Source organism: Apium graveolens, chromosome 5 (assembly GCF_009905375.1).
Source record: "Apium graveolens cultivar Ventura chromosome 5, ASM990537v1, whole genome shotgun sequence".
Taxonomy (NCBI): Eukaryota; Viridiplantae; Streptophyta; class Magnoliopsida; order Apiales; family Apiaceae; genus Apium; species Apium graveolens.
Window position 1 is genome coordinate 146697641 of NC_133651.1, and position 26802 is coordinate 146724442.

Here is a 26802-nt window from a genome sequence, read left to right on the forward strand (position 1 = left end):
AATACTAAGATGATAACAAGTTGAGATTGTTTATAACTAAGATTAACTAAGAGATTATACTAAATAATATTAACGGGTTAAATATCAAAGTAGTCACTGAAGTGAAGGCCATATATCATTTCCTTCACTGATCTTAACGAGGTATCATTTTGATCACTAAAGTCATGTAAATATCAAATAGATAACTATAAAATTGCGATGTGAAAGTAAATATTATCTTCTGTAATGTTCTACACATTTTTTTTCAACGCTACTATAACGAAATGAAAAGTTGTGAATTCTAGTATTTTAAATAATATATCTAAATTTTAAAAAAAAAATATTTACTATTTATTTTATATTTTATAGTTATTTTATCTTACTTAATTAAAAATAAATAGTAAATAAAAGTTTTAAAATTTAGATATATTATCTATAATACTATAGTTCATAACTTTTCATTTGATTATAATAGCGTTTAAGAAAAATATGTGGAACTTAATAAAGGATAATATTTACTTCCTCATCCCATTTTTGAAGTTATCTATTTGATATTTACATGACTTCAGTGATCAAAATGATACCCCGTTAAGATCAGTGAAGGAACTGATATATGGCCTTCACTGCAGTGACCAGTTTGATATTTAACCCTAATATTAACTAAGAGAATAAGAGGGTTGAATTACTTATACGGGATAAACATGGAATTCTAACTTCATTACTACTTCATTCAAGGTCATTGTTCTTAACCTTAGCATGCAATGGTGATGACAACTAATCAGATAACATGAAACTAGTAAACGCCAACTTTCGTTGTACGAATACCCTACTACCAGTCATCCATAAAAGAGATAGAAGCTGAATAAACACCAAATATGTTGAGACCCTATATGTCTATAGAATTTGACAACATAATGGTTTAATATGCAAGTTATCTATCATGATTACATAGGGCAAGTAAGATGGTTAAAATTACCTACGAATCATGCATAATAAAAACATGAACCTATGCTAGCATGGCAAGCTCTAAACCCCTATATTCACTTTCGCTTCACTAGTGAATTAACACGCTATCTTATAAGTTCACGACGCTAATAACACGAATAAGCACAACCAATACTAGGAAATCATACAATCACCGTACACTAAGATATTGAAACAAATTAACTACTGAAATCCATAAGTAAATCCGCTTGAACCCCACGATAATGATTAGTTCATAACCAAACTCATCATAACCGAATTCATCATCACCGTGGGTTCCGATGAAAGCATGGTATAATAAACTAAGTCTTTATAAACTGAATAAATAATCAAAGTACGTAATCAAGAGTAATAGGTTCAACAAACAAGAAAATAAGCATCCAAGATTATAACTCAATCAAAGAATTATAAGTAAAAACAAACTTTTCTTCTCCTTCGTTGTATTTATGCTCCTAGGTCTTCTCGCTGTTTTCTCCTTAGTCTCTGTTATGAAAAACGTCTTTTAGGAGTCATTATATAGCAGCCCAATCATAATAGAAGTCTAGGAAATCAATCTTCTACTTGAATCAGGATTCTCAGAATTTGACCTGGCGCGGGCGCGCGCTATCCCAGTGCGGGTGCGCTAAGCTTCTGGAAAAACTGAGTTTTTTTCTTATTCTCTTGTTTGCAGCTACTGGTTTCTTGTGCAATTTGACCGAGGCTCCATTCCTAACACTCTTCAAGCATTAAATCATGTAAGATCCATTCATGCCTTCGATTATGCCCTGAAATGCAAAACACTACAAAAACACATCAAATAGAAAAATAACTTGAGTATAAAACACCAATTCGAGCCTTTGTAGGGCGTTCTAAGTGGATTTAAATGCCACTTAACAATTGGATAGGTTGTTAACTTCCGTATTCTCCTCCCTACAAATTTGCAGGAATTGATATTGCTGTATCAAGGCTAGGTAGCTTTGAACCAGAGCTTGGTAGTTGGCCAATGTAGGATCATTTGCTATATATTCTCTATTTTTTTCTTGACTATAATCTTGGAGTCACTGTACATGTATAGGTCCTGGACCCTGAGGGTCCTAGAAAGCTTTAATCCTGCAACTAGGGCTTCATATTATGTTGGGTTTTTCATGTCCGGGAAGCCAAGCGATATGGCAGTCTGGATCATGAAGCCATTAAGGGATTTTAAGATGAGTCTGGATCCCGACCTTCCATTTATTGAAGATCCATCGACGTTCAGAGTCCAGGCTCGCGGGTTAACAGTTTTGTTGCTACTCGGGTCAACATTTATAGGTGTTGGCTCAGCTTCCGGAAACATTCAATGATAAAATCTGCAAGTTCTTGAGCCTTGATAATAGTCATGGGGATAAAGGTTTGATTGAATTGACATAGATCCACAGCCCAATTCATGAGCCTTCCCGAGATGTCTGATTTATGGATTATCTTCATTAAAGGTTGATTAGTGGCGACTCGGATCTCTCTTTCTTTAGAGTAATGTCTGAGCTTTCTTGATGTAGTAACTAAGTCAAAGTCAAACTTGTATAAGCTCGGTATTTTGGTCTCGGCATCCTTTAACACCTGGATTACATAATACACCGGTTGTAGTTATCCATTATCTTCTCGAATTAGGGTTTCCCCCAGTGCCAGGGTCCCGACTGACAAGTAGAGATATAGGGGTTCCCCAAGTTGGGCTTTAGTCAGGATTGGTGGCTGGGGTAGATATCCCTTGATTTCTTCAAAAGCTCCTCGGTATTTTGGGCTCCAATTTACTTCTTTCTTGTTCTTGGCTTCTTTCAATAAGTCAAAGAAAGGTAGGTATCTTTTTGCTAGCTTTGATACAAACCTCCTGAGTGCTGCTAGTGACCCTGCTAGTTTTTGCACATCCTTTTGGGTCCTAGGAGCTTGCATATCTTGGATTGCCTTTATTTTTTTAGGATTGACTTCAATTCCCCGGTTACTTATCATGAATCCCAGGAACTTTCCGGCTCCCACTCCAAAGGTGCATTTCTCTGGATTCAGCTTTAGAGCATACTTCCTTAAATTATCAAAGCATTCGCTTAGATCTTCAATGTGACCTGGGACGGTTGTAGACTTTTCAATTATATCATCAACATAGGATTTCAAGTTTCTCCCGAGATGAGGCTTGAAAATTTTATTCATTCTCCTTTCGTAGGTTGATCCGGCATTTTTGTTAGTCCAAAAGCATGATATATGCGTAGACAGCTCTGTGGGTGATGAATGTCGTCTTAGGAACGTCCTTCAAATTTATTTTGATTTGGTTGTACCAAGAGAAGGCATCCATGAAGCTTAAAAATAGGTTACCAAAGGCGGCATCGATTAGTTGGTCTATGTTTGGCAGAGGGTAGGGGTTCTTTGGGCATGCATCATTCGGGGCTGTCTAGTCTACACACATTCTCCATTTTCCATTAGACTTCTTCATCATTACTACATTAGCCAGCCACTTCGGGTATTTGATTTCACATATGATACATGCCTTGAGTAATTTCTCCACCTCTTCGTTTATTGCATTCTGTCTCTCCGGGGCAAAAATTCTCATTTTCTGCTTTACTGGCTTCCTATCCGAGTTCACATCTAAACTATGCATTGCTACAAACTCGTGCAACCCGGGCATGTCATTGGGACTCCAGGAAAAGACATTAATATACTACTGGAGCAGGGTTATCAATTCTTGTCTAAAAACTGTTTCGAGCCTAGTAACTATTTTCACCTTCTTAGAAGAGTTTCCTTCATCAATTAGGATTATTTATGTCTCAACTACAATCTCAACCTTTGCATGGTCTCGGGTTGAAATCATTTGCCGGATCCAGGCTTTGACAATCTTTTTCATGTAGACGTGGGCCTGGGTCGATGCCCTTCCTTGACTGCTTTCCCTTGGTTCATTTCTTCCAAGTTTAGTTGCTTGTATTTTAGAATTGCTCTGGTCTGGAGATGGGATTGCTTCAATCACTACCAGGACTTGGTTGCTTTATCATGGCTCCTCTAACCGGCTTGTATGCTTTTGGGTATGGGTTGGATTCAATAACTTGAACCTCCTTCCCCTATCATTCCCTTGAGTGAGGATGATGTTTCTTATGGCTTTGTTGTTTTTAAAGTATTGTGGCCTTCAATTTATTGTCTTGGTGAGTCTCATCCATAGCAGTGCCTGGCTGTAGCATTTTTTCATGACTTCATAGTCTCCTTTAACTTCTCCGACTCCATTCGTTGTTGGGAATTTAATCTTTAGGTAGGAGATAGAAGTTATTTTTTGCATCCTGATTAGAGTTGGGCATCCAATTATTCTATTGCAGGAGGAAGGCGTATTGATCACATAGAATTTCATAACATGGGTGACTTGGTTGGGTGCAGTTTTAAATAGAACAGGCAAGTACAGGGTCCTTTGGATCGAGACCAAGTTATTCCCGAAACTATAAAGTGGATCTTCCCGGCACTCATTTGAACAAACACTTCCCAGCTGTATATGTTCTATAGTATTCTTAAAGAGAATATTCACCCATGAGCCATTGTCAATCGGCATCCTTCTGACTTCATTGTCGAAAATTTCCAAAGTTACTACCAAGGCCTCGTTGTGATTAAGATTGGCCCCCTTATAATCCTTGCTACTGAAGGAGATGGTTATCTCCGGGAATGATTGGATAGATAGGACCTCATTTCATGGGTCGGGCTGTCGGGGGTGAGTGGGAGCCTCCTAGGACCATGTTCACCATATTCTTGCTTTTTTTTGTCCTTCTCCTTTCTCATTAGTGTCCCGGGATATGTATTAGCTCAGGTTCCAATTCTGGATTTATTTCTCGATGAAGTACTTGAGAGACAGATAGTTTTTTTTCTTGTGGCCATGTGTTTCATGATAGTCACATTATCAATTGTAGGGTCTGCTCCCCGGGGGAGTCTGTATTGGCTTTGGCGGGTAATAAAATGGCTTATTCTTTATCTCATTTAGGATTTCTCCCCAGTTCCGGTTTAGTGGAGTCAAATTTGGCTCTTGTTTGGGCTCCTTAGCTTTTCTAGTAGGTCCTGGGTCACTCTTTAATTTCATTCTAGGACCAAGTCTCTGAAATATAGGAGTAGTCTGCACCACGTAGGTCTGATAGCTTTTTTTGAATTTTTTATCCTGATGGTAACCCCGTTTTGGTCGGTCATCAGAGTTCTAGCTCCCGGATCCACAATTCTGGGTCATTATCATAGCTTGGAGCATATATGTCTCCTTAATGAACCTAGCAGCCATGGAATAGACAGCAGCCAGGCTCTGGGATTCCTTATTGATCAGCTCCACGATATATCTCTCATTATGCTCCGGGTCCAAGTACTTGCGGAATATACTTAGAGCTTCCCGCTCATCCAAGTTAGAGATCTTATTGGTTGCTTCTTGGAAATGTCTCATATAGGCTGAGAGGGATTCATTATCATATTATTGAATAGTTTCCAGGTGGCACATATAACGCCCTCAAAACCCGGGTCAGAAGTTTGGGGTCCACAACACACACACACACACACCATATTTAAACATGTTTATGAGTATAATAATGACATAAATGTAATGAACCTACTTACCATAATCCACGGATCAATGCAGTTTAAAGTATGCCCACATGCCACAACCTTATTTATATTACAATCGTTCCAAATACTAGTTTTTTATCTTATAACGGAAGTTTAAACTTTATTACAAACTATCAACATAAACTAAGCCAAACATCATCTGCTAGCTTATCCCATCTTAACCTAAATGCCTAGCTCGCACACTTGTCTGGGGATCCTCGCTACCACCAGTTTCCCTTTTCATTGGAAAAGAATATAAACAGATTTGCAAGAGCGAGCTAACTAGCTCAGCAAGTCACAATGACAACACTGAGATTAAATAATAATCAATTGAAGTGATATAAGGAATCAAGTTTACTGATAAGGAATGATTAGAATTGGATATCCATTTTCATTTTAAAAACTAAGGTTAGGCTGCTGATCAGTCACGCACTAACCCCGAGCAAGGCTCAAAGCTATGCTCTATATACTGGATCCAAGGCACACATTGGCCTATTATGACCACAAATCTGGTCCAACCACGAATCTGGTCCGACCATGAATCTGGTCCATATTTAAAAACAATCCAATTATAGAATAACAATATGATAAACAATATGAATCAATAAGCTGAATCATAAACAACATTTATCTCGAAGCATGGGGTGATATATAATTCCATGAAGGTATAACAAGGAAGTCGTAAGGGTTGGCTTTCAATCAATAAAAGATTCAAAACGTAGACGACTAGGGGTTCAAGGGTTACAAGGATTGGTCTTCCGTTATACAAGGCATAAGGGTTGGTATGTAAAGCAATCAAGAATCAGTATGTGGTAGGTATGTATATGTGGAGTAGTATCGTATAGATGTGGTTTGTATTCAAGAATTCAACAATCAATGGTTTACAAGAAATCAGGCTTGCGGCTCAAAATCAATAAGAGTCAGGGTTTAAGGTTAAGTACTTCAAAGTACTTGCAATATAGAACAAGAACCAATAGGAACACTTGCAATTATATTACAAGGAAGAACATAAACGCTTGCCTTGTCAATTCGCTTTTACTCTACTTGCTCTCGTCAATGGATTTCCACTCACTAACCACTTGCTTTCCCTTTCTATGCCTTGCTTCCTCTGTTAAACATCATATGTACTTATCAATACTACTTCTCATCTCGTTTCATTCATTACAAGCTTCTAACTACCCTTCGTTTCACCCAAATCCGATTTACGAATTGAAAGTTATGAATAAAATAGTCAAATAATGCACATACAGTCATATTATGCATCCATCAGATCACATATAACACGTAGCACGTAAGATATTCAATTCAAATAATTTTTCAAAGAAGATTCGGGGTTAAAATGATATTTCAGGTATTTAATACGAATTTTTAAACATTTTTCAGAATTAAAACGGGTCTCCGAATCAATTTATAATTAAATAATAGGGTTCGAACACCCGAATCTGACTTTAAAATAATTTTATAATAATTATCGAGCATTGAAAATAATTTTAAATAATATTTTAAAGCTTGAAACTATTTTTCAGGATTTTTACATTAAAATAAATAATTAGATCTAATTATTAAATCAATTAAAATTAATTAATAATTAATTAAATTAATTAATCAATTAATATTAAATTAATCAATTTTGTAGAATAATTAAAAACTAATTAAAATTAATTAAAAAAATAATTCAGATTTATTTTTAAGTATATAAATAATTAAAAAGAATTTTTTGAATTTAAAATAATTAAATATATATTTTCTGATTTTTAAAAATAACAGAATATTGTTTTTGAAAATAAAAAAAAACTGTAATCTGGGTTTCGCAAACTTTTAAAACTAAAATACTGAATATATAATTCGAACAAAAGTTCGGGGGCCATATTTGGTGTGACGGCCTCAACCCCGGGGTCAGGAGTTGACATCATTAACAACAATAGTAACAATCATAATTCAATCCAAATCATTAACAATACATAACTACGACCCTTTTTTACCAAGATCTTTGTCAGGCTTAAGTATGATTTAGGTTACAACTAACACGAACCAACTTACAACAATCTTTCTGACGCAGCTAACTTAACACAGCAACTCAACAAACCATCTTTGGTCCAGCACAACTATCTCAGAGGAGCCTGACACGGAAGGAGCTGGAACTCTGCCCTGACTACCGCGCAAGAATCTCCTAGGCATCTGCAATACATATGTAAAACATTCTGCAAGGGTGAGCAATTGTTGGCTCAGCAGTACCGTTATATGAATAACAAGCAAAACAACTTATGGTAAAACAGTTATTGGAACAAAATTTATTATTTTCTACACATCAAGTAAAAACCTACGTAAACTGGATATTCAAAATTAGCATGCTCTGTAAAACAATATCATTAGTAGTGTGATGTGTATAAATACCAGAATTAAATCTTAGCATGCTATCTTCATTTCCAAATCCACTATATAAACCACTTGTTCCGCTACGGGAATCACAAAACTCAAATCAGATACGTAGTGGATATGTGAAGACAGCTGATCAGGCTATAAACACTGGACGACTCTCACTGCCATCCTATATACCTGTTCCGGAACCCAGAGACTAGCTAGGTCTCTGACCTGCTGGACTAATCAGTTTTATATTGCACGCAACCGAATTAGCCTCTTATGCCACCTCAATAGGCCTACTCTGGCCCCAATGTATCCCATATCTGACCGTTTTATCCAGCTTTCAAAACACCTGCACCTATCTCATTTTCAAAATCATTTATTTAACCAACACACATATAAAATCTATTTCGCAAATCGTTTCATTCGAGATAGGTACCTTTCGAAGTTACTTTACCCCAAAACAATTTGAAAACAGTAATTTATAAGTATAGGGGATACGTAACTTAAAACGTTTCTGTTCCATTACGAGAATAAAACATTTAGCTATTCATACGTACTGAACCATAAAAGAATGGTCAGGGGTACTTGCCTTGCAGAGCTTTACAACTAATATCGATTGACCTTGGACTGACTTGGACGCTCGGCTTTATCACCTTACTATCAGACTATCCTGGATCTGACTTCAACGTTCAGGTCCTTCGCTTGAAACCTCACTATGCTTGTCGACTAATCACTAGGTTATCTTTAATTCAATACCAATTCATGAGTCCTTCGACTAGAACCTACAGAGCCGAAATACCCTACGTTAGACGTCTAGGTATGTTTGACATATCCTCGCTAAACTATTTACCCAACGATAACGATTCCCGAGTCGTACTTATTCACATTATAATAACACACACAACAATCGGGGTTCATGTTCTTAGAAATCGGGTTGATGTTTGTTTCCAGAAAATACTTATACTAATTATTTTACAAAATTAGAGTTATTGATTTTGGCAAAATAATTTACCACTACATACAATCAGATTTCATATACAACATATATATATGTTTATATATACTCGTTCGACGGCCCGATAATTACTGGATATGCTCCCGTATTTCCGTAGTTCGATTTCTCGGAAATTGGGCAACACCTCTTTTATTATCGGACTAACACGTCGAACAACTCGACGTCAATCACAACAACCAACCAATCAAACCGACAATCAATCCAACTTCACAATCCAAATAACCCCGAAATGTATTATTTAACTATTACCTTTTTATTTCAAAAATTACAAAATAAATTTATAAATTGTTATTTGGCTCAAGAATCATCATTGCCAATAATCCGTGGGCTCAACGAGTTCATTGCCGACGGCGGCATAATTTCGACGGTACCCTTTCGGATTTCCTATCGAAATTTCACCTAAATTTTTAAATCCAGATTTTAAATCATTTGCACCATTCGATAAATCACAGAAAATCATTCGGATCGTATACGAATATAACAAGGAATAATTTGAACCATTTTAAAGTATTCGGATAAACCGAGTATCAAATTTAAGCAACACAGCAAAAGCACAGGAATCACAAAACTATTGTACACACAGGTGCGCACACACGCCACGTGTGCACACCCTCAGAACCGCCACCATCTCTCCGGAATCTGGCGAGAGGCGGCAGCCACGAACTGGAAAAGCAGAAACGCACCATAAATTATCACTCCAATTAATTAAACGGCATATATCCATATACAAACATATACATATATACACCCAGACTAATCAATCAAAATAATAACCAAATAATTACGATGGCCGGAGTTCAATGCGGCGGGAAAGCGAAACCCGGCGGCGAACTTACGGTGAACAGCCAAGGGAGAAGAAGAACAAGGGAAGTCAACAAAACAGGGAGAAAACAAAGGAGGAGAGATAAAGATCGTGAAGAAAAAGAACAGAAAGAGATGGCCTGAAGCCCCGCGCGTGCCTGCGTGGGGAAATAATTTGTTTTTGTATCTATCTATTTTCTTCTACATCTGCACAGGTGATAGTCTGAGAAACTGACTCGTTTTAATGATTTAACGAAATTTTAACATGTGTCCTGTTTTCTACTGTAGCCCCAAATTTGGTTCGTGCTCTACAAAAATAATGAACAACCCTACAAATAAAAATTAACCCGAAACCTACCAAATTAATCTTAAAATATTATAAATATCCCGAAGTTTATAAAAACATAAATTTTGTAATTTTTAAATAATTTTTGAAATGCAATTTATACCCGTTTTTATCAATTAAACGAATCGACGCGCGGGTGAAATTAATCCCAAAAATTTCCAAAATAATTTTAAAATTCTTAGAATAATACGAACTTAATAAAATATAAGTTTCATAATTTTTGAAGATTTCCATAATTAAATATGGATTTTACCATTAAACACACTCAGGAAATCATTTAAAAATAAATAATTAATGAAACATTGATTTCTCAATTTCATAAAGTCCTAAAAATATTTATTGAAATTATAAAGTCATAAAAACAATTTCAGAGACAATCCAAGTATTTATGGAAATAAAATGCAATAACACCATTTTTAACAACGATAGAAAATCATATAATTCTTTAATTAACCACGCAATTCAATTCCATACACTAGTAATCACATACACATAGTGACAGAGTAATAACCCACTGACTGAACCCACACAAATATTTTATTTAATTATTTATTCCATAATTACACATTAAAATAATAATAAAAATTATACGGGTCGTTATATCCTTCCCCCCTTAAAAAGATCTTGTCCTCAAAATCTGACTTAACTAAATAAGTGAGTATATTTGTCAAGCATATCTGACTCTAACTTCTAAATAGGCTCTTCTATTTAAGGATCTATTCATACCACACTCAGTATAGATATAAACTCGTTCCTAGGGATTCGCTTTTTAACGAACTAGAATTCAAATCGATCATTCCACGCAAAACAAATTCGGATGAGAGCCCCTTGACTCTCAATCAACGACTTGGTTCAAATCAGGTACATATCACCTTAATATTGATACGCAAGACACATTATATATATACTGCAATTGTAGCAGCCCCGACAACTTGGGAGCAACTTTACCTATATGTATCAATACCTCGAATGGTTCAACACAGTTAGGACTTTACTTGTCCCTTTTATTCAAACTTAACCAATCCCTTTTCAAGGTAAAACTTTTTCCTGTACCACGATCCTCATTCTATATATTCATATTCTTTTGATGCAAATTCGTTTTCTTTCTTTGTCTATCCCGAGTTATTTCAACTCTCTTCCGAATCAACACCACTATACTCTGGATGAACTGAATTAATCCAGGACTTAACAATATCTCTACTCCCACTTTCTCTCAATAGAGGGAGGACTCACGCTTATGTCCACACAACACTTCACAAAGTAGTATTCTCTTACTAACAGGGTAACTATTATCATAGAAAACTCAATTCATGGTAGTGATTATCGCAGTTCACTTTTTAAACCCATCATTTATATATTCTCCACATATCTTATATTGTTCGAATCATCTTCTCACTTTGACCCTCTATCTAAGGGTGATAGGTAATACTGATTTTCAATTTCATTTCCAACATCCGATCGCTTCTTACTCATTTCTATCAGTTAAGACTGGGAAATAATCTTATATACTAACTTCTCATCACCTTCAGATACTCGACTTCAATTCCCATAGTTTCCAATTCCTTTACTGGTTCCTTGGCAATCTTAACCACATTTAATCATCTATTTGATTGTATCGAAAGGCCCAATGAATTGGGATTTCCCAATTTTCTCTGCACGAGGCATAAACAACTACACGGGCTTTGCTTAGATGGTTGTTAGTTAAATACTCAAAATCTTTTATTATTTTCAACCAAAATTCATACTTTAAACTTAGCATATAACTTCTTTCCTTCTAATCTTTGTAGGAAAATCCTTGGGCGTTCTACACAGACCTTCGTAATCCTTAGATAGCTGAGGATGTTATCAATAAATATAATTTACTTATCCAAGTACTCCTTATACACCATGTTCCTTGATTACTTGTAGATAACTGATGCACTTATTACTTCACATAATATCACCAGAGATTACAATGCTCATAACTCATTCTGATCGCAACCTCTGACATGTCCTCAGGTTGTATCTTACGTCAACCCCGTAGAATTTACACACTCCTTGAATTAAATCACATAAGTAATCAATTATTTATAGAAGTTACTTATTCTTATTCATCATTTTGTCTCCTGATAACCAATACACAATCTCATAATTTCATTCCTCTTTCCCCAGCAACATCAATGGTGCACCCCAGAGAACTATATCTAGTATGCTCACTTTCTTTCTGAATACTTTAACCGCTATCGAACTAACTATTTCGTTCCACTGACCTCCAGAGACTCTAGGGCATTTATTTATTACTCAAAATTCCTCCAGCTTAAGTATTCTCTTCTTCGTATCTTTACAGATGGTGAATCTACCTTATATCCTTAGCTTATTACTTTTTTTCTCGCATTTTTGGAATAATTCTTTATATTGCTTCTGCATCCAGAAACTTACCTTACTATTGGCTTCTGTACACTTTATACTTCACTTCTTTTAAACCACTCCTTGCCATATGGCCACTCTCTCCACAATTACGATACATAACTCCTGGATTTTCTGGATTACATTCCGATGTATAATGACCCTTATGTCCACGCTTAAAACATCGCACATTTTTCTTGCACGCACCACTGTGTCTCCTTTCACAGGACTTACAATCCACTGCTCACTTAACTGACTGGGCTGGAGTGGAAGCAACTGAAGTAGCACTAGACCTAACCTAAGAGAAACTCTGTCTCCGTAATCTCTTAATCCTATTCCGGCCAAACCAATTCTCAAATCCCTGAGTGGATTCTCCTTGGTTTGCTTTATCCTTAATACCTTCTGACTTCCTTTTCTTATCACTTTCGTCCTTAACAGTCAATTTCTGGTCACTTTCCATTACCAGGGCGACCTGAAGCATAGAGGAGTATATCTTGAGTTGCAATGCCACAACTCCTCTGCGAGTTTCAGGCTTCAACCCTTGTTGGAACCTCCTTGCCTTCTGACTCTCTATACTTACATACTCAGGAACTAATCGGGCCAATTCTGTAAACTTGGCCTCAAATTCCAACACACTTCTTTCACCTTATTTCAGTTCTAGAAACTCAATTTTCATTTGACTCCGCACACAATCTGGGAAAATCCTTTTCCAAAAACAACACAGTAAACCTAGCCCATAGAACATGGCCTTCTCCTTCTAACACTCTGATTGACTCCCACCAATAATTCACTTCATTTTTCAAGAAATAGCTTGCATAATCCGTGTTAAGGGTTATCACTTACTAGAACGAGGTTGAAAACTTCCTCCATTCTTCTAACCATGCTCCAACAGTTACTGGATTAGGTTCACTTTTAAACTCAGAGAGGTTAACATTCTGATAAGATTTGAAACAAACACTTGGGTTCACTCCTTGTTGTTGCTACTGCAACAGTAGTTACCGCCACTAAACCTATTAGATTAACTGCAACTGTTGTTGCTACGGCTAGCGTAACAAATCTAGAATTTCTTTTATAGTTGGACCCTTCGCAAAACTACTACTATTTTCTTTAGACTGGGTAGCTTTCTTAGGTGGCATTTTCTTGAGACATATAAATAAGTTTATTTAAAACATAACAAAACATTTAACAAAATATCACCATTTATAAAACAGTGCACCTGTATCAGGAAAATGTTGCCCAATAAATTACCCATGTCCTTAATATCGGGGTCCATGTACAAAAGAAATCTAGATTAATAGCACTAGCAATCATAGCAACAATGACAGTAGCAGAATCAATAACAGTTCAGGAAAACTAAAATACAAAGAAACTAACACCGTAGCATGACTCCTCAATACAACATCAACTAACCACTTCCCGTCACTGCTCTATTACCTCATTAACGCCAATCTGGTATACAATGAAACTTGGCCGACTATAACAGCCACCAATTACACAGAACCCACTAGTATTTCAAGTCAAGCTTAAGGAATTCTAGAATCCTCCAGGCACCATGGTCCAAATTTCAACCAACCATTCCTCCAAGGATAATTTCTTATCACCCTCAAGTGATTCATCAATCACTGAATTACCCTTTCTTCCCAAGGCGACTTCTTATCTCCTACCATAACCTATCTTTCACAGGGTTAATTTTTCTAAAACCGCAACCTTTAATATCGAATCATGAATCCTCTCTACTATTATCATTTTTTAGATAGCTAGCAATCCGATGTACATCTTCTATTTCCTCTAGACAGTCAACTCTCAATTACTTTCAATGATCAGGATTGTCTAATTACAAATGCTACTGACAATCCACTGCCTCGGGACTTCAAATGAAATGTCAAAGTCAAAGAATTAATAATACGGGGAGGACAAAAGAAGAAAACATAGGTATGACTGAGAGCAACCATACCAGTACATAAGATGGCCAGTCTTAGTACCGCATAGCTCACAACATATACTTCAGTGGCGTCCTACCAGACCCTTTTGCCACATAGACAAATGGTCAATTCATATGCATTGTTTGCCCCAATCACCCGAAAAACCACCGAGGAAAGAAACAATGCTCAGATAAGAAGTTCACAAATAGAAAAGAAAGAATCTGATTTGTACTGAGGTCGACAGAACCCTAAGTAGCTTACTTCGGGTTCACAACTTTCTCACAGGAAAAGTAAACAACTTATGGAATAGAAAACAATTACTCTGGAAGCAAAATACATTTCAAGAAAGAGATAGAAGGGTTCAAAGATACCACCTCCCGTTCTGATCCACATTCACTATAAAACTTGGTCGTCATAGCAGCCCCTGGCTATTATCATGCTATCCGAACTCACCAAGGTCACACAATCAGTCCAGTAACATTTCTTGACAAAGAAAATGCAATATGTGGGAACAACACCGGTGTCCCCTCAGTTGACACAACAAGGGCCCGCACAATGCTGAATCCTCGCAATCAGACTCGTTTTCTCGAGGGAAAAACTAGAAATCTCTATCGAACATTACTAATAATACATATGCGAAGGAAACATACTCTAGGGTAGGGCAGTTCCAGTCAATCCTCAATAAAAGTCAGGGTTACGCTTCCGGAACCCTTGACTAAACTAATAGATTTACTCCTCTGATTGAGTTGCTGACTCACATCTATATATAAACCTTCCTCCACTCTTTTGACTCTACTCTTAACCTAAATTAGGGACTCACACCTGTAGCTCTAATACCAATTGTGACGGCCTCAACCCCGGGGTCAGGAGTTGACGTCATTAACAACAATAATAACAATCATAATTCAATCCAAATCATTAACAATACATAACTATTACCCCTTTTTACCAAGATCTTTGCCAGGATTAAGTATGATTTAGGTTACAACTAACACGAACCAACTTACAACAATCTTTCTGACGCAGCTAACTTAACACAGCAACTCAACAAACCATCTTTGGTCCAACACAACTATCTCAGAGGAGCCTGACACAGAAGGAGCTGGAACTCTGCCCAGACTACCACGTAAGAATCTCCTAGACATCTGCAATACATATGTAAAATATTTTGCAAGGGTGATCAATTGTTTGCTCAGCAGTACCGCTATATGAATAACAAGCAAAACAACTTATGGTAAAACAGTTATCGGAACAAAAATTATAATTTGCTGCACATCAAGTAAAAACCTACGTAAACTGGATATTCAAAATTAGCATGCTCTGTAAAACAATATCATTAGTAGTGTGCTGTGTATAAATACCAGAATTAAATCTTAGCATGTTATCTTCATTTCCAAATCCACTATATAAACCACTTGTTCCGCTAAGGGAATTACAAAACTCAAATCAGATACGTAATGGATATGTAAAGACAGCTGCTCAGGCTATCAACACTGGACGGCTCCCACTGCCTTCCTATATACCTATTCCGAAACTCAGAGACTAGCTAGGTCTCTGACCTGCTGGACTTATAGGTTTTATATTACGCGCAACCGAATTAGCCTCTTACGCCACCTCAATAGGCCTACTCTGGCCCCAATGTATCCCATATCTGTCCGTTTTATCCATCTTTCAAAACACTTGCACCTATCTCATTTTCAAAATCATTTATTTAACCAACACACATATAAAATCCATTTCGCAAATCATTTTATTCGACATAGGTACCTTTCGGAGTTACTTTTCCCCATAATAATTTGAAAACAGTGATTTATAACTATAGGGGATACGTAACTTAAAACGTTTCTGTTCCATTACGAGAATAAAACATTTAGCTATTCATACGTACTGAACCATAAAAGAATGGTCAGGGGTACTTGCCTTGCAGAGCTTTACAACTAATACCGATTGACCTTGGACTGACTTGGATGCTCTGCTTTATCGCCTTACTATCAGACTATCCTGGATCCGACTTCATTGTTCAGGTCCTTCGCTTGAAACCTCGCTACGCTTGTCGACTGATCATTAGGTTATCTTTAGTTCAATACCAATTCCTGAGTCCTTCGACTAGAACCTACAGAGCCGAAATACCCTACGTTAGACGTCTAGGTATGCTTGACATATCCTCGCTAAACTATTTACTCAACGATAACGATTCCCGACTCGTACTTATTCACATTATAATAATACGCAAAACAATCAGAGTTCACGTTCTTAGAAATCGGGTTGATGTTTGTTTCCAGAAAATACTTATACTAATTATTTTACAAAATTAGAGTTATTGATTTTGGCAAAATAATTTACCACTACATATAATCAGATTTCGTATACAACATACATATATGTTTATATATACTCATTCGACGGCCCGATAATTACTGGATACGCTCCCGTATTTCCGTAGTTCGATTTCTCGGAAATTGGGCAGCACCTCTTTTATTATCGGACTAGCCCGTCAAACAACTCGACGTCAATCACAACAACCAACCAATCAAACCGACAATCAATCCAACTTCACAATCCAAATAACCCCGAAACGTATTATTTAACTATTACCTTTTTATTTGAAAAATTACAAAATAAATTTATAAATTTTTATTTGGCTCAAGAATCATCATTGCCAATAATCCGTCGGCTCAACGAGTCCATTGCCGACGGCGACATAATTTCGACGGTACCCTTTCGGGTTTTCTATCGAAATTTTACCTAAATTTTTAAATCCAGATTTTAAATCATTCGCACTATTCGATAAATCACAGAAAATCATTCGGATCGTATACAAATATAACAAGGAATAATTTGAACCATTTTATAGTATTCGGATAAACCGTGTACCAAATTTAAGCAACACAGCAAAAGCACAGGAATCACAGAACTATTGTACACACAAGTGTGCACACACGCCACGTGTGCACACCCTCAGAACCGCCACCATCTCTCCGGAATCCGGCGAGAGGCGGCAGCCACGAACTGGAAAAGCAGAAATGCACCACAAATTAACACCCCAATTAATTAAACGGCATATATCTATATAGAAACATATACATATATACACCCAGTCTAATCAATCGGAATAATAACCAAAACAACGACGATGGCCGGAGTTCAAGGCGGCGGGAAAGCAAAACCCGGCGGGGAACTTACCGTGAACAGCCAAGGGAGAAGAAGAACAGGGGAACTCAACAAAACAGGGAGAAAACAGAGGAGGAGGGATAAAGATCGTGAAGAAAAAGAGCAGAAAAAGATGACCTGAAGCCCCGCGCGTGCCTGTGTGGGGAAATAATTTATTTTTGTATCTATATGTTTTCTTTTACATCTGTACAGGTGATAGTCTGAGAAGCTAACACGTTTTAATGATTTAACGAAATTTTAACACGTGTCCTGTTTTCTACTGTAGCCCCAAATTTGGTTCGTGCTCTACAAAAATAATGAACAACCCTACGAATAAAAATTTACCCAAAACCTACCAAATTAGTCTTAAAATATTACAAATATCCTGAAGTTTATAAAAACATAAATTTGTAATTTTTAAATAATTTTTGAAAAGCATTTTATGCTCGTTTTTATCAATTAAACGAATCGACGCGCGGGTGAAATTAATCCCAAAAATTTCCAAAATAATTTTAAAATTCTCAGAATAATACGAACTTAATAAAATATAAGTTTCATAATTTTTGAAGATTTCCATAATTAAATATGGATTTTACCATTAAACACACTCAGGAAATCATTTAAAAATTATTAATTAATGAAATATTGATTTCTCAATTTTATAAAGTCCTAAAAATATTTATTAAAATTATAAAGTCATAAAAATAATTTCAGAGACAATCCTAGTATTTATGGAAATAAAATACAATAACACCATTTTTAACAACGATACAAAATCATACAATTCATTAATTAACCACGCAATTCAATTCCATACACTAGTAATCACATACACATTGTGATAGAGTAATAACCCACTGAATGAACCCACACAAATATTTTATTTAATTATTTATTCCATAATTACACATTTAAATAATAATAAAAATATATGGGTCGTTATATTTGGTCGTCTTCTCCGACAACCTGGCGGTGACGGTGGCGGCGACACCGCCGACCGTCGTCATCCCTTGCCTAGAACTGCATGAAATCGAGCAGATCGGTTGTGTTTCTTGCCAGGAGTCCGTTTCTGCTATCAAACTGAAGAAACAATGCGTGGTTTAGCTGGAAAACCTCACCGAAGTTTTCCGACGCCGCCACGAGCGTTTTTCCGACGAGTAGCTTTCGAGCATCCTCTGTTGATTTAGCACACACCATTCGAATTATTTTTAAGCGATCTACAACCTAATACTAACCAATTATACCCAGAATCAACAGGTTAAAAGTTCCCAATTTTCAATTGAAATTATTCAAGAACATAAACCCTAAATTCAATTTTCCGGAATCAAACAACAATTTGGACATGTTATTGAACTCCAAATTTGACATATAATATACTGTAAGGCATATGTCATAGCCTATTTGTTTATTCGAGGATTCAACTCAACTCAAATAAGAATATAACAAGTAAATAGTGGATCCACCGTCAAAGAGATCTCATAAAGTAACATCTGTCAAAGGATTCAGAAACAATGTTCATCTACAGAATTGAGAAATTAATTCACTGGAAGAAGCTCAAGAAATTGATCAAGCCTCAGTGATATAAATCAAGATTGTGGATTTAATCAAGTGACAGAGATCTTGTCAGGGTATCAAAGAATTACAGGGATTTAATCTGAAGAAAATCAAGTTATCAAAGTCAAGACATGAAGAAACGTCATGGAAGTTAGTCACTCATGAACCAGACAGTACATCGAGTATCAACATTGAAGTGGTGGAATTGATTCATAATTTTCAGTGATTTTCAGAAGATCTTCAGAAGAATAGTTGTTGTTCAAGAGTAGTATTAATTCTCTATTAATTAATTAAGTTATATAATTTAATTAAGAAAATAAATTATATCTGCAAAGATTAATTTATTGATTAATTGAATTAATTGATTAATTAATTTTGAATTAATATTATTGATTTTCAGAAGTGTAATTGAATTAAAATCAGTTTAATTCAATAAGATAATTAAAACTTGAACTGGCATGACAATCTGGATTGTCATACCGATTGTCATGCCAGGTCATTTCAATTATGTCACCGAAAGTTCTACTGGTTCAGCAGATTTTCTTGCTAGTTCAACAGATTGTCATGCTAGTTCAGGAGATAGTCTTGTCGAAAGTCATGGTGGTTCAGGAGATTGTCATGTCGATTGTCATGCTAGTTCAACCGATTGTCTTGCCAGTTCAATTCTATTCTGTTGATTGAAATATAAAACAAACGAAGCAGAATACAATCTTAAAAAACAAAACACAAGTCAACCATTCAAGAACAAAAAGAAAAGAAGCAGCAACCAATATTTCATCTTTCATCTGCTGAATTCAAGATCATAATTTCTAGTTTTTAAAGATAAATCCAAACCACTAGAAATCATTCTCTTGTTCTTGTGTAACTATCTAGCGGATCAAAATCCCTAGAACTTAATCTAAAATTGCTTTTCGCATTTGATTCTTTTTATTGTAAAAACAGAAAAAGTTCATGTCGAATTTATTCTAGATTTGTGATAATTAATTTGAGATTAATCCCTTGTAATCGATACCGTTGTTGTAACACCTTTCAAGTTTAATAATATTTTTATTTTACTTGAATTTTGTTTCAATTTTTATTCCGCACTAAATTCGATTAAACGGTATAGTTTGTATTCAACCCCCCTTCTACAAACACATTGGGACCTAACAATTGGTATCAGAGCCTTCTGATTAACGAACAAATCAAGATCCTAGATTTTTGTGATTTTTCAACTCCTTGAATTTTTATTTATTCAAAAATTCATAATGACTTCACAAAAAGTTAGAACCGTTAAAATTCCACTATTTGATAAAGAAAATTATATTATGTGGAAGAAGAAGATTCTCCTTTTTTTACAAGTGGCAAATACCAAATATCTGAACTTGTTAAAGAAGGGTCCAAAAATTCCGATGGTTATTGAACCAGAGGTGATTGAAGATGATGTTGTGATTACCAAAGCTAGAACCTAACCTCTGAGTATGAAAATTTTAAATCCAATCCAGGAGAAGGAATTACTGAAGTGTTTGAGAGGTACAATGCATTGATCAACAACCTAAACATAAATAGAAAATATTATTCAATCGGGGAGGTCAACAAAAAGTTCCTTTTAACACTGCCAACTCATCTTGAACATAGAATCACTGTCATAAGAGAAGCTAGAGATCTGAGTGAGATTTCTTTGGATAGACTCTATGGTGTGTTAAAAACCTATGAGTTGGAGCAGATTCAGCAGAAGGAAGTCTACGGGAAAGATAGAGTGGTCAGCACATCTACTGCTCTAGTAGCTGAAGGTCAACAACAACAACAACAACAACAATCTCAACAGTCAGAGAGAATGGTACAGTATTCCAAGGCTGAGGAAAATGTATTAGTAGCAGAATATGATCCTCCTACTACAAATCAATCCAATGATGATTTTTACTCCTTGGAAGAGCTGGAGCAATTGGAAGATGAATCAATGGCCCAAATTTTCAATAGATTCTCCAATGTCAGATTCAAGAGAAATCCCAAGTTCAAGTACAAGTCCAACTACAACAGATTCCAGACATGTGGATCTTCATCCTCTAACACCAGTAGTGGTGGATACAAAACAAGGATGGTTGATCGAAGCACCATTAGATGCTATAACTGCAATGAGTTGGGACACTTTACCATAGAATGCAGGAAGCCAAAGCAAGTAAGGAAGAACTCTTATGATTCAAATCAGAAGAGTAACTCTGAAAGGGCTTACCTGGCAAAGGGAAGAAGCTGGGATGATACTGATAGTGAAGATGAAGAAGATGAGAATCTTGCTCTTATGGCTATTGATGGAAAAGCTTCATCGTCAAGAAAAGAGGTAAAATTTACTGATGCTGAATTAGTTTATCATCTAGGAGGTTCCTTAGATTGTGCTCGTCGTGATAATGAACTGTTAAGTCAACAGATCAAAGACCTTGAGAAAGAGGTCAATGAATTCAGACTTGTGCACATTAATCAAGACAAGTTAAAAGAACAAGTATCTTTTCTAGAGAATAGAGTTAACTGTTATAGACAAGTCAAAAATATTCTCAAAGACAAGATCACCAGTCTTGAGACTAAGGTTAAAGCCTACTTCAATTCTTGTTCGAAGGCTAAAGAGTTCTATAGTAAGCAAGCTGTTAATCAAACATATGAAATAGGTTATGATTACAATATTGCTATTGGAGAATTAGGCATAAACTCCCCTCCTCATGTCTGTGCTAAAGGTAGGGAAGTACCACATGTGCTTAAGGGTGTTGATAAACCCCTCTATAAAGCATCAATTGCTGAACCATTTGATGTGACCTACTCTATTATTCAAGAAGAAATACGTGCTGAAGATCATGCTAATGAGAAGGTTGTTTCCAAACCAAGTGTGTCGAAAGTTCCAATCAAAGTTGTGAAAGTAACTGAGACTAACTCAGACACACATGAGTTGGATAACAAAAATGCCATGTCTACCATGCATAATTTGCCTGTTGTTAATCCCTCTCATAAAGCATGTGGTGTTCCTAATTGTATGTCTTGTGCTTTTAATTTGATGTATGCTTATTTTAATGGTAAGCATATTTCTAGTGATAAGACTACTCCTCGTCAGCATGTGAATAATCGGAAGCATGATAGGTCTCAGACTGCTAGTCCTTCTAAGGCTAGAAAGGAGACATTTGTGCCTAAGCCTAAACATAAATTTGTTAAGGTTGTTACAAGGTCAAATGTCCAGTCATTGAGAAAGTTGAGAGCATTAAAATTAAAAATATTGTTTTGCCAGACAAAGGACAATTCTACAAGTATGTCGGACCCAACCAAGTTTGGGTTCCGAAGAAGGTCTAATCCATTGGTAGTGCAGGGCAGTAAACAGGTGGAACCGGTAGTGTGGATTATTGACAGTGGATCGTCAAGACATATGACCGGAGATAGAGCCCTGCTATCAAATTTGGTTGATAAAGTTGGCCCAGTGGTTACCTTTGGAGATAACAGCAAAGGTTTAACTGAGGGATATGGCTGTTTGCAAGCTGGTAATGTTATCATTGAACTCAAACTTCTTTCAACATCAGTGATTTCTCATTTCATTTAAAATCTTTTGAAATCACTATTGTACATCATCTCTCTCAAAAGATTAAATGTATAATTTTCATTTGTTATAGATCTTAAGTACATTTTATCTCTATAGTACCATATGTTATGTGATACATGTTCAGTCTCCAATGGCTTTCTTTCATTGACAGTCATGAGGTTGAAAACCCACAACATCTATCCCAGACTATAAAGACAAACACAGAAACAGAACCAACCAACACTTTCTTACCACTAAAATGAAGTTTGAGTGAGCGTGAGGGAGATAGTGCCTTAGTGCACCATATAAGGAAGGTTCTGTAGTCAACCCAGTAGCTCTGTCTCTTACAAAGATGAGTAGTATTTTAAACCGAGACAACTTCTAGCACCCATACATCTTCTCAAAAAGATGTAATGGATGAAAAGGCTCAAAAACAGTTACTAGATTCATTCTCTCAACAGGGTGCGTCTATTGAAATTTGCCTGTCGGCCAGGGTATCCGATATAGTGTCACTACTTCACACATAAACAATTCTTGATGCACAAGGAAAGGTTACACACACAAAGGATGAGTTGACGGAAACAAGAGTTTCGACCATTTTAAGGCCAGATCCGATTGTTCAAGGTTCTTTAATGGACCAATTGCCTTTACAGGTATTAGGAGAGGATACTGATCCAAAAGCCATATGTCAGTGGTCAGTGTCTACCTCCCCAGGCTTAAATCCCCTGGATGCATCTGCAGATAGTGGATCTGACTTAGGCGCAGATCGGCAACTTATTGACAATGATTCAGATATTACCTGATGAGTCACAAGGAAATGTCTTCACAAACATTAGAAGGGAACTTTGATCTTTATGCTAAATTTGTTGGATCATTGTTTACCTTCCCAGAATTCAAATCTGGAACCCTAAAAGGGAAACTAGCAACTTGTGGATTATGACTCAAATTCATCTGACGAGTTTAACAAGGATGGGGATTTGCGAACTCCCATTGCACCACATGTGACCTCCTTAAGGATGGCTAAGGTGATTTTCCTTCCAGGTACAGCTAGATTTTGGATCTATGAGAGGAGTGATGCACTTGTGAGAATGAGTGTAAACACGAGTGGAGAGAAGAGTGAAACACATGTGAGGTACACTAAACAGAATCACACACTCACAGTGAGGAAGAAAGAGAAACTACTTGTTATTTCTTTTCCAACCAAGTGAAATATGAGAACTCCTTCAGACAACGGCATACATTCATTCTCTAAGGGGGAGATAAAAGCTTAAGTAAGAGTTTGGAGGATTCCTCAACTAAGGGGGAGAAATAGCAGGGAGGAAGAAAAAGATCCTACATATGTACACTACACCACACCATTGTTGTTTGTAACTACAGATCCTATTATACGGGAGAGGTGGTAAACACAAGGTGATTTCCTAGTAAGGGAATAAGCTGTTTTCCAAAAGGGGAGTACCATTGGTTTTAATCTGCGGATCCCATTGTACGGAAGATGTGGTAAACGAAGGTGATCTTTTTTAAGCAGTTGATTCTCATAGGGGTAGAAGCAAGAGAGATATGCGCTTCTCAACAGGAAATGTGGTTGTACAAATGAAGATGAAACTACTTGAAGATATGTTCAGTCTAGAGGAACATCTATTTGGAATCTAGAAAAGGTTAAATATAATCCAGAACTTTTCTGCTATTTACTTTGCATTTCTGTTTACATCTTTTTCTTATTTGTTAGTTGAGTTATCCTATAGGTATTTGTTGTTATTGTCTAACAAACAAATAAGGGGAGATTGTAAGGCATATGTCATAGCCTATTTATTTATTCGAGGATTCAACTCAACTCAAATAAGAATGTAACAAGTAAATAGTGGATCTACCGTCAAAGAGATCTCACAAAGTAACATTTGTCAAAGGATTCAGAAATAATGTTCATCTACAGACTTGAGAAAGTAAATCACTGAAAGAAGCTCAAGAAATTGATCAAGCCTCAGTGATATAAATCAAGATTGTGGATTTAATCAAGTGACATAGATCTTGTCTGGGTATCAAAGAATTACAGGGATTTAATCTGAAGAAAATCAAGTGATCAAAGTCAAGACATAAAGAAACGTCACGGAAGTTAGTCACTCATGAACCAGACAGCACATCAAGTGTCAACATTGAAGTGGTTGAATTGATTCATAATTTTCAGTGATTTTCAGAAGATCTTCAGAAGAATGGTTGTTGTTCAAGAGTAGTATTAATTCTCTATTAATTAATTAAGTCATATAATTTAATTAAGAAAATAAATTATATCTGCAAAGATTAATTTATTGATTAATTGAATTAATTGATTAATTAATTTAGAATTAATATTATTAATTTTCAGAAGTGTAATTGAATTAAAATCAGTTTAATTCAATAAGATAATTAAAACTTGAACTGGCATGACAATCTGGATTGTCATACCGATTGTCATGCCAGGTCATTTCAATTGTCTCACCGAAAGTTCTACTGGTTCAGCAGATTGTCTTGCTAGTTCAACAGATTGTCATGCTAGTTCAGGAGATAGTCTTGCCGAAAGTCATGGTGGTTCAGGAGATTGTCATGCTAGTTCAACCGATTTTCTTGCCAGTTCAATTCTATTCAGTTGATTGAAATATAAAACAAACGAAGCAGAATACAATCTTAAAAAATAGAACACAAGTCAACCATTCAAGAACAAAAAGAAAAGAAGCAGCAGCCAATATTTCATCTTTCATCTGCTGAATTCAAGATTGTAATTTCTAGTTTTTAAAGTTAAATCCAAACCACTAGAAATCATTCTCTTGTTCTTGTGTAACTATCTTGCGGATCGAAATCCCTAGAACTTAATCTCACATTGCTTTTCGCATTTGATTCTTTTTATTGCAAAAATAGAAAAAGTTCATGTAGAATTTATTCTAGATTTGTGATAATTAATTTGAGATTAATCCCTTGTAATTGATGTCGTTGTTGTAAAACCTTTCAAGTTTAATAATATTTTTTTTAACTTGAATTTTGTTTCAATTTTTATTCCGCACTAAATTCGATTGAACGGTATAGTTTATATTCAACCCCCCTTCTACAAATACATTGGGACCTAACATATACCAAAATGACTAGGAAAAAAAGAGCTACATGATTATGCCATCAATCATATCAAAAATATCAAGAACAAAAATTCCTAATTTAATCCATAAATAATTCAAAATAAAATAATTAAATAGGAAAAATACCTTGATTTATGCACTAGAATAGATGATTGATTCAGAAAGAGTTTTCCGAGAGCTTTGTTTTGATATATTGCACGCCCGAATCGGAGTTCGATAACGCCTTCGTTTGTGCGATTGATTTTGAAGAACGCAACGTTTTTAGGGTTTTTCTCTGTAAATTAATAGTTTTAACTGACTTATTGTGATTATATGACTAAAATGAAATAATAAAAGGGCTATTTATATTTATAGAATATTGGATCGTTTTGGATCGATAAATTAGTTATTTAGCCGCTAAGTAATTGCAAAAACTATCCGATTTGATACCCGTATTGGATAATTATCCAAACCAGGCTTCTTATAAAACACATTTTACAAAAATAATGTAATATTATCCCGTCTTTTGAGAATACGGGTTTTGTTGCTTTATCCTAATGATTATCATATCAAAAATTATATGCCGGGACGCGTATGGGCCAAACCGTAATCCGGATCGAAAATGTCAAAACACGAAAAATGTCCGGAATTACCAGATTAGGTTAGGAAGGAGATTTCAGAAGAATTTTGGGTTGTAAAAATGTAAAAATGGTTGAGGTTGGACGATTCCCGATAATTATTCAGAAAATAATTATTAAATCTAAATCATTATAAAATCATATAACGGTCCATAAATTACCAGAAAGATACCTTAATTATCTATATTTTATTTTGGTCATAATAAAATTAACACACTCATATCTTATCATATATAAACATCCAAATATTATAATCAATCATCAGATAATTAATAAAAAAATTCACATAATAATTATAAAATAATTACACGATGTCCCCAATATTACATCCTTTCCCCCTTAAAAGGATTCTGTCCTCGGAATCTCCTAAATAAACAACTGAGGGTAGTTTTCTCGCATATCACTTTCTAACTCCCAGGTTGACTCTTCAACCTTTGGGTTTCTCCACAATATTTTCACTAACTTTACAACTTTATTTCTCAATATATTTTCTCTCTTTTC